Source organism: Sapajus apella, unplaced genomic scaffold (genome assembly GCF_009761245.1).
Source record: "Sapajus apella isolate SASKATOON/1434 unplaced genomic scaffold, GSC_monkey_1.0 scaffold127, whole genome shotgun sequence".
Lineage (NCBI taxonomy): Eukaryota > Metazoa > Chordata > Mammalia > Primates > Cebidae > Sapajus > Sapajus apella.
This window is the reverse complement of record NW_022437067.1, coordinates 3013160-3022828: the sequence shown is the minus strand read 5'-3', so window position 1 is coordinate 3022828 and position 9669 is coordinate 3013160. Positions and strand designations below refer to the sequence as shown.

General features: G+C 53.9%; 1 long non-coding RNA gene across 1 annotated transcript; it reads left to right on the top strand.

Annotated features, from left to right (window-relative positions):
- Positions 1–1271: 1271 nt before the first annotated feature.
- On the top strand, positions 1272–5798 carry LOC116539351. The gene is made up of 3 exons (XR_004264010.1): positions 1272–1371; positions 2767–2913; positions 4504–5798. It is a non-coding gene; the product is annotated as an uncharacterized LOC116539351 (long non-coding RNA).
- The last annotated feature ends 3871 nt before the right edge of the window (positions 5799–9669 follow it).

The window sequence follows — 9669 nt, the reverse complement described above, 5'->3', positions numbered from 1 at the left end:
GGGAAGGGGAAGGGAAGGCATTACTTCCGTCTTACAGCTCCATCCCTCTTCCACACACCCCACAAGCATTTGGGATCACAGTTGTGTTCCTCTGTCTCTGCTGTCCCTGCATTTTGCTGGGTAAATGTCCCTGGGTGACCCTGATCCTTGTTTGAAAGGTAGGTTCCAGGGCTCAAGGGCACAGTGGCAGGGAGAGAGAGAGAGAGAGAGAGAGACAGAGAGAGAGAGAGAGAGAGAGAGAGAAACATAGAGATCAGGGGCTGAGGACTACTGGTGTCTGCCTTATCCAGTCTTTGCAGGATCACCCCGGCAGCTGGGCAGCATCCCCTGGTCCAGAACCGAGCAGCAGTGCTGACACAGATGTCCTTTTCTCTCCACGTGACCCTTTGGAGTCTCCTGAGCTGCATGAGTGGCTTGAGGCAGAGACAGAACCATGATATGAGCCAAGCTGCTGTCCGGGTAAAGTCTACCATGGTTAAGCACTATCTCAAGCGTGTCTGAAACGCACATACACGCACGCAGCGTGTTCTCGCCATCCTTTTACGCAGCGTGCCCTGACTCATATACTTACAGTAGACTATCAGTCACTCACCCCGGTGCCTGCTGGGGACCCATGGAGAGCATCCCCTCCATATGGCTCATGCCCCGCCCCCATGAAGTTTGGTGGTGGTGGGTGGGATATGGGCAGCCGGACACCCAGGGGCCTCTCACGTTGGTGAACCCCTTGCCGCCCCCCCAGGGCCCCCCATATGCACCTCTGGTCCTGCTGTGTTGTTCTGTGTTGCAGAACATCCCAAACAGCTCCGGGCAGAATTCCAGTCCCAGTGTCTTGTCGATGACAAGTAAGAGAAACCCTGCACAGATCTCGGCTCCTGAAGCCCAAATGTCCAGGGGCAGGCGGGGTGCCCCCCAGGTCCTGGGCTTACTCTGCTTCCTCTGGGGTGCTCCCCGACCAGGACCCAGAGGGCAACACCCAGGACAGCACAGCAGCGAGGGCCCTTTCCCCGGCAGAGGCTCCCCCAGAGGTCTGGGCTGCTCTGAGGGAAGCCCCTGACCAGTCCCACTCCTGGGAGGGCTGCATTTTAGGATGGTTGATTTTAGGATCAGCTTGGCTAGGCCATGGTGCCCATTGCTCAGGTGTTTTTCAGATGGGATGAGCATTGAAATCTGTGGACCTGAGTGGAGCAGATACCCCTCCATAATATAGGTGGGCCCCGTCCAATCTGCCAAAGGCCTTAAGAGAGAAGACTGTGCTCCTCTGTGGAGCACAGCCTGCAGGCTTCAGACTTGAGCCTGGAGCAGCGACTCCTCCCTGGTCTCCAGCCTGCTGACATACCGGGCAGCTTCCAGATTTGCAAACCTCATGATCGCGTGAGTCGTAGGACAATTCCTTAAACTCAGTCAAACTATCTCTGCTGCTGTCTGTCTCTCTCTATCTCTCTGGTGAGAAATGGGAGCGTGGACTGACTGGAGATCAGCTGCCCCTGGCCCCTGCCCCTCTCCAGTCCCCGCAGAGGCTTCTGTGTGGACCTAGAGGGAACCAGCAGGGTCCTGCACAGGGCGGATGTGACCTTTGGCCTCCGCGGTCTCTGCCCCCAGAACTTAAACCCAGCTGGACCCAAGGCCATGGTCCCCATGCCAGCCCTGCCCACCCCAACCCGTGCCCACCACAAAGCCCAGGCTGTCAGCACACACTGCACACTCCACACAAGGGGCCGGTTGCCCCTCCTCAGAACTCTGTGATCAGCCTCAGGGCCCTGCCCTGTGCCATGCAGAAAGGCACCTCTTCCCCAGGAAGCAGGCTGGCTCCCTTCTTTGAAAGCCTGAGTGCTGGCGTTGCTCTCCTGGGCTCACACCCTTGTCCTACTCCACCATTATTGTGGCAGGCATTGCTCCTACAATCAAAATCAAAATTCTCACGGTGGAACCCACCCCTCGGTCACTGCCCTCCACTCTCCTCCCTCTCCTTGGGGATACTCTTGCTCCTGGGGCGAGGCATCAAAGGTCCCAGCGTGGTGGGGCTTTGAAATGGCAAGCAGTGAGCGTAAGAAGAGCAAACGGTTTCCTCTCATTATAAGCAACGGCTTTCAGAGCTCCGTTGGGGGAAAAAAGTAGCTCATCTTTTCCTTGGGCATTTTCTCTCCCTAATGTCCAGTTCTCAGTGGCAAACCCTCCCAGAGTTACACAACAATTTGGAAATATTTTAAATGGTTAGAAAGGAGGGATCCAAAAGGGGCAGGTACCGGCTGAATAAGATGTAAATGATTCTCTAGGGCAAAAGTCAGGAAGATGAAAGCATGAACATAATAAACAGCCCTGGCTAATTTTCAGGGAGGTCCCAGACAGGCAGGGCCACTCCGGAGCCAGACCTGGGAGCTGGCCGGGGAGCCACCGCCGGAAGTGTGGGTCCTCCCAGATCAGTGCGGGGCAGGGCAGTTTGTTTGCTGTTGGAGGAGAGTCCCTTTGTCCCTTAGACTCACCCGTGAGTCCAGCAGCTTCAACGAAGGCAGGGCAAGAACAAGACAGCACAGAAACAGCTGGAGCCTTGAGCCTTTCTTGTGGCTTCTTGGGTGTGGGGCACAGATTGGGAAGATCTTGGAATCTGATTGCCCTGTTTGGAGCCAAGGCTGCAGACCAAAGCCAGGGATAGTTTGCCTCTCACTTTCTCATCCCTGCCGATGTGTGATCCAGGCCCTAATGTCCATCTTGCAGAAACGCTATGCTCAGCAGTCCACAGAGGGAAGTGCCTGTGTTCCATATCTCCAGGTGTGAACATCCAGGGCTTCCTACCTGCAGCATCCCAGCCAGGAAGCAGCACAGAGCATCTCCGCAGCCTGAAGATGAGGGGTCCTCCCTGTGACCTCACTCTTGCAGACAGACCAGCAGCCCCCTTCTTAGTGAATTCCTTCCCAGGTAGAGCCTGTCTGACCCCGAATTCCTAGAAACACAGCTCCAGTTCTACTTCCAGTTAGGTCCCTGATAAGTAATACAAAGCCAAGAGAGTTTTCATCTTTGAGACAGAGTTTGTAGCCCAGGCTGGAGTGCAGTGGCGAGATCTCAGCTCACTGCAACCTCTGCCTCCCGGGTTCAAGCGATTCTCCTGTCTCAGCCTCCTGAGTAGCTGAAACTATAGGAGTCCACCATGCCCAGCTAATTTTTGTATTTTTACTAGAGACAGCGTTTCACCATGTTGCCCAGGCTGGTCCCAAACTCCTCGCCTCAAGTCATCCACCTGCCCCTCCTAGCAAAGTGCTGGGATTGTAGGTGAGAGCCACCATGACCGGCCCCAACAGAGTTTTCAGACTGCGGGACCTTTGAGTTCCCCTTAACTGACACCCCTTAATTCTCCCCTGGCGCTGACGACAAACCCCAAATGCAACAGGCAGAGACGGCCCCTCCCAGGTTGGGGCGCTAGTGGGGAGAATGAGAAAGAAAGAGCCTCAGATCCATATCCCTGCTGGGAAAGAGGTAGATAAAAGTCCCAGCCTTGACCAGGAGAGAAAAGAAGCAGAAGTCACAGCGGATCCTCAGCTGCGTCTTCAGAAGGGTATGAGCTGCATCATCAATACATCACAGTGAAACTTACAATTCCTGCCCCAGTTCATGGTGCTGTTGATGAGATGGACCGGGAAGAACCCAGTTAGAATGGACCCCAGACAACATCTCATCCCAAGGCTCTGTCCCCTGCTACTTGGAGCAGAGAAGGGAAGGACATTTCCACCGGGCACACCCTTATGGGATGGGGGTCCCAGGCCCCCCCTGCCCTCCTGGCTCTCGCCACCCTCCCGGGTGCCCTACATTATCTAGGGGTCCCAGCTCTGGAGGAAAATAAGAAGGGACATCACCTGCACTAGGAAACCTGCAAGCAACAGGCCATGCCATAGGCTGAACAGTGTCTCCCTGAGAAAAAAGGGAAGTGAAGAGTCCCAGCCCTCGGGCCTCAGAATGTGACCGCAGTTGCCCATCACCCCACCCTCCAGCATGGTTGCCTGTGCTTGTTTCTAGCACTACGACCTCCCCTGGGTGTGGGCTGTGCCAAGGCCCCTGGGCAGTAGCCCTCACCTGTCCCCAGCCACTGGGCCCTGATGGGGCTACCCCTGAAATCTCTCTCTGCTTTTTTTTTTAGACAGAGTCTCACTCTGTCACCCAGGCTGGAGTGCAATGGCTCGATCTCGGCTCACTGCAACCTCTACTTCCTGGATTCAAGTGAGTCTCCTGCCTCAACCTCCTGAGTAGCTGGGATTACAGGCGCCCACCACCATGCCCAGCGAACCTTTGTATTTTTAGTAGAGATGGGATTTCAACATGTTGGTCAGGCTGGTCTCAAACTCCTGACCTCCAGTGATCCACCAGCCTTGGCTTCCCAAAGTGCCGGGATTACAGGCGTGAGCTACCACACCCAGTCCCGAAGTCTCTTTATAGAGTCTTTGCTGAGAGCAGCAGCCCTGGATCCTAGGTCCACTCTGCAGAAGACCTGACAAGGGGCACCCTTCTCTGCTGCAGGAAAAATGAGTACCCACTGCCGGCCGCCATTGTTACAGCTCCTCCTCCGACCCACCTGCCCCCCTCTGGTGCCTCCCAGGACTCTGATGACATCAGCCCCACCCAGAGCATCCAGGATCCGCTCCCTGTCTCAGGACCCTTTACGTCATCACATCTGCAAAGTCCCCTTGGCCATGTAAGGTCACATATTCACAGCTTCCAGGGATTAGGATGGGGACATCTTTGGGAACCATGACTCTGCCAATCACAGAACCAAATGAGGTCACTGGGGAGAAAGGGGCAGCAGAGGAGAGAGAGGGCTGGAGGCCTGGGCAGTACAGGTGAGCTTAGGGCAGGAGCCAGCCCCAGACAGAGCCATCAGGTGGGGGGAGCCTCAAGAGTGATGGGCCTTGGAGGCCACGAGGGCAGAGAGACGTCATTAGCTGAGATGCAGACTGACCAGGGCCCGTGGCAGCCTGGTGACAGTGCAGCAGGAGCAGTTTTAATGGAAGGTGGGAAGGTGGCAGGAGGGAGCAGGTGGAAGATGAACAGGAAGAGTGGCAGGTCCGGGCACCTTCTCAGAGAGCATTACTGAGGAGGCCAGGGCCACCGTGGAATGCACAAAGCTGGGGTTCTCTGTTTGCATCAGACACTCCCATCAATTGTCCTGGTTCCAGAGACACTGCCTGGTCTCTGGGCTCCATGCAAGGACCTGAGCAGCCCCCAGCACTCCCTTCTGCCCCCTCCTACCTCCCAGCTAGAATCCGCAAGGACAGGCTCACCATGAGGGAGGGGCCCGAGAGCACAGCTGTCTCACATCAGGCCTGGTCAGTCAGGAGACGCTCTCTGAGCTCTTGCTGGGCTCCAGAGGCCAGGGTGCAGGTGGCCACCTCAAGTGGACCCGTGGCCCTGGGGGCTGAAACCCCTGGGGTCTTGTCCGGCAGCAACACACTGGATGTGACCCATGAGAAGCTTCTCCAAAACCCTCTTCCCCACTGGGCCGGTGCCTGTCACAAAAAGCCCTTTCAGATTCTTGTTACCACCCCACACACCCAAGATGCACCTTCCAGGGTCCACAGTCCAAAATGATTTGCACGCAATTTGTTCCAGCAAATGCCCGAGAAGCTGTTTAATATCGAAGGAATAGACTGGGACCCAGGGTTAGGGAATGTAAATATTCTAAATATGAGTGCTCTGGGCCACACGCAGAGGCTCAGGCCTCTAATTCCAGCGCTTTGGGAGGCTGAGGCAAGCAGATCACTTCAGCTCAGGGGCTGGAGACCGGCCTTGGCAGCACGACCAAACCCTGACTCTACAAAAAATACAAAAACTAACTGGGTGTGGTGGAGGTGCCTGTAGTTCTACCTACTTGGGAGGCTGAGGCGGGAGGATCCCCTTAGCCCGCGAGGTTGAGGCTGAAGTGAGCTGTGATCATGCGACTGCACCCCAGCCTGGGCAACAAAGCGAGACCCTTTCTAGATAAATAAATAATAAATAAGTACTTTGATCGTGGAAAATGTTGCTGTACAGCAATCACAGACAACCGAAGTGCTGGCTAAGATAGAATTTAGCCCTTTCTTCTTAAAAGCTGAGCTGTTGTTTTTCTTTTTTTCCTACTGTGCCAAGGCTGGCAAAGTAGAATCCTAGCAACTTTTATATGGGAAAGGAAATGTTAACCCCTGACCCTGGTGCCTGGTTGACTCCTGGGAACTGAACCTTTGTGTCCCTCCAAAATCCACGTGTCGGAACACTAATCCCCGTGGTGATGGTGAGGTGAGGCGTTTGGGAGGTGAGGGTTATAGGTCAGGAAGCTGCAGCCCTCATGAATGGTGCGATGGTGAATTTTCTGTCGACTTGACTGGGCTAACAGGTGTCCAGGCACCTGGTAGAGCATGACTTCTGGGTGTGCCTGTGACTGCGTTTCCAAAAGCATTAGAGTCAGCAGACTGAACTCAGAAGGTCCATTCCCACCGCTGTGGATCAGTGCTATCCAGTCCACGGAGGATGCTGACAGCACCCCAAGGTGGACGAAGGGCAATTTCATTCTCTCTCCTCTGGAACTGGGACATGCATCTTCTGCTCTAAAACACCAAAAGCATTGGCAACAAAAGCCAAAGTAGACAAATGGGAGCTAATTAAACTTAAGAGCTTCTACACAGCAAAAGAAACTACCGTTAGGGTGAACCGGCGAACAACAGAATGGGAAAAAAATTTTACAATTTACACATCTGACAAAGGGCTAATATCCAGAATCTACAAAGAACTTAGAGTTTCAAGAAAAAAACAACCCCATCAAAAAGTGGGCAAAAGATATGAACAGACACTTTTCAAAAGAAGACATTTATGCAGCCAACAAAGATAGAAAAAAACCTCATCATCACTGGTCATTAGAGACGTGCAAATCAAAACCACATTGAGACATCCCCCCACACCAATTAGAATGGTGATCATTAAAAAATCAGGAGACAGCAGATGCTGGAGAGGATGTGGAGAAATAGGAATGCTTTCACACTGTTTGTGGGAGTGTAAATTAGTTCAACCATTGTGGAAGACAGTATGCAGTGTGGCAATTCCTCAAGGATCCAGAACTAGAAATACCATTTGACCCAGCAATTCCATCACTGGGTATATGCCCAAAGGATTATAAATTATTCTATTATAAAGACATATGCACACATATGTTTGTTGTGGCACTGTTCACAATAGCAAAGACTTGGAACCAACCCAAATTCCCATCAATGACAGACTGGATAAGGAAAATGTGGCACATATGCACCATGGAATACTATGCAGCCATGAAAAACGATGAGTTCATGTTCTTTGCAGGGACATGGATGAAGCTGGAAACCATCATTCTCAGCAAACTGACACAGGAACAGAAAACCAAACAACACATGTTCTCACTTATAAGTGGGTGTTGAGCAATGAGAACACATGGACACAGGGAGGGGAACGTCACACACTGGGGCCTGTCAGGGGCTGGGGTGCTAGGGGAGGGATAGCAGGGGGTAGGGGGATTGGGGAGAGAGAACATTAGGGGAAATATAGGGGATGGGTGCAGCAACCCACCATCGTGTGTACCTGTGTAACACACCTGCACGTTCTGCACGTGTAACCCACAGCTTAAAGTATAATTAAAAAAAAAAAAGTTGAAGACCCGCCCCAAGCTCCTGGGGACTGACGAGAGTGACTTTCCCAGAAGACCTTGTGCTTCCAGAGCACTGGCCACTTGGTGTGGTGCCGACCCCGGAGAGCCCCCAAGTGAGGCCAGTAGCCTCTTGTCACTTCCTCCAGGCCAGTTCCTGAGCTCCCATTTCTGCAGCCTGGAAGGAGGAGATGGCTTTGCTCCGTAGGTTATAGGAGATTTCCAAGGGAAGGAAAGAAATCAGAGAATTCACTCCCTGGTCAGTGTCCCGGGCTGGAGGACGAAGGTGAGAACTGCTGGCCAGACACAACCCCCCAACCCTGGGGCCCTGAGAGCAGGGATTCCAGCAGAACACAATCCCCAAAGCCCTCCCAGGTCTTATCTCTCCATCCTGGAGAGAGACCAGCAAACGGGCAGTCAGAGCCGGGAGTCTGAGGGCACGGAGGGAACTACCTTCCGGAGAGAGCCTGTCTCACTCAGCCGGATGTCACCCAGCCCTAACGCTGGGAGCAGAGGGTGTTCAGGCAGCTCCAACCCGGTGGTCCCTGGGGAGGGAGTCTCCTCCCCAGTTCTCCAGGCTCCTCTGGGCGATCGTGCTGCCCCCTGGCCACTGTTCCACCTTACACCACTCACCCCTCTCCCCAGGAGCTTAATTATCATTTACAATGAAAAGGAGATTCCAAATAAAATGCCTCTTATTATGCCCAATCAACCTTTATGGGCAGTCAGTTGCCCAGAAGCAAATCTTCCCTCGCCTGGGTCAGCCCCGCATGTCTGTGAGTGAAAGTCTGCCCCGCCAGCCTTCTGTGAAACTCTCCATGCTCCAGGGTTTGATTAAGCAGACTGGGCTTCCTCGTGGCTCAGGCCTGTGTGCAACTTTCACAGTAAATGCATGCATCGCACGCAGACACAGAGAGGCACACATGGAGAGGTGCACACGGACACACACACGCACGGCTGCACTCACACCTGCACACACGCGCGCACAGATCCCTGCAAGGCCACCTCCTGCCACTGCTCTTGCTCCGGCACCCAGGATTTCATGAAAAGCAAACAAACTGCATCTCCCTGATTACATTTCCTGATTTCTTAGAAAGCAAAATTGTAGTAATTGGTTTACATTAAGCATCATGCTATTTGGAAGAGGGAAATTAAATAGAATACCGTTCGAGCTGATTCGTAGGCAAACATAGCTAAATAAAACGAGCCTAAACAACCATCTTTGCAGGGCAAATTGCAATTTCAGTAACTGCTGCAACAAAAGCTATTCCACCGTGTGGTGTCCGGGTAGCAGGATGGCCTTGGGGATTCCAGGTTCCGGAGAAGCTTCGGACACTCTGGACAGTCCTGTGAGGACTCAGATGGCTCAGGAGGCCCACCCAGTGTCCGGGACTGGGGGGCACTAACAAAGGTTCCAGCTTCTGAAAGTCAGCTCTGCAACTGCCACCCTTCACCAGGCTGCAGGCTCAGCTCACTGGGCCAGCGGTTCAGGACTGTGGCTTGCCCACGGTGCTGAGGGTGACAGGTGTAACCTTCAGAGCCCTCCACCCCTCTGCCACAGGTGTCCGTTCGGGCACCAGGCTCCGGAGCACCCCTGGGGGAGCTGTGAAGATGTGGCAAGGACTCCACCCCACCCTCTCCCACTATCCTGCAGCCTCTGTCGTCCGGGACCAAGTCCCTGACTGAGCCCTTGGTGCGTGTGGCATCCCTCCCCTTTGGCTCTGTGCTCCAGCGTCATGTGAAAATTGGGGCCTAATGGAGTTCAACGAGAAAACATCAAACCACATCTGTGGTTGGCAGAAGTCCATATGGGAAAGGTCGATTCCATGAGCAGGTGTTTAACTTGGGACCTGCTTAGTTGGCCAAGGCTCTATCAGCACCTGACCATTGAGGTTCACGAGGCCCATGAGCTCTGGCAACAGGCGAATGAGGGGAGGAGGGGGAGGAGGGAAGGAGGGGAGGAAGGAAGGAGGGGGAGGAGGGAAGGAAGGGAGAAGGGGGAGGAGGGAAGGAGGGGGAGGAGGGAAGGAGGGGGAGGAGGG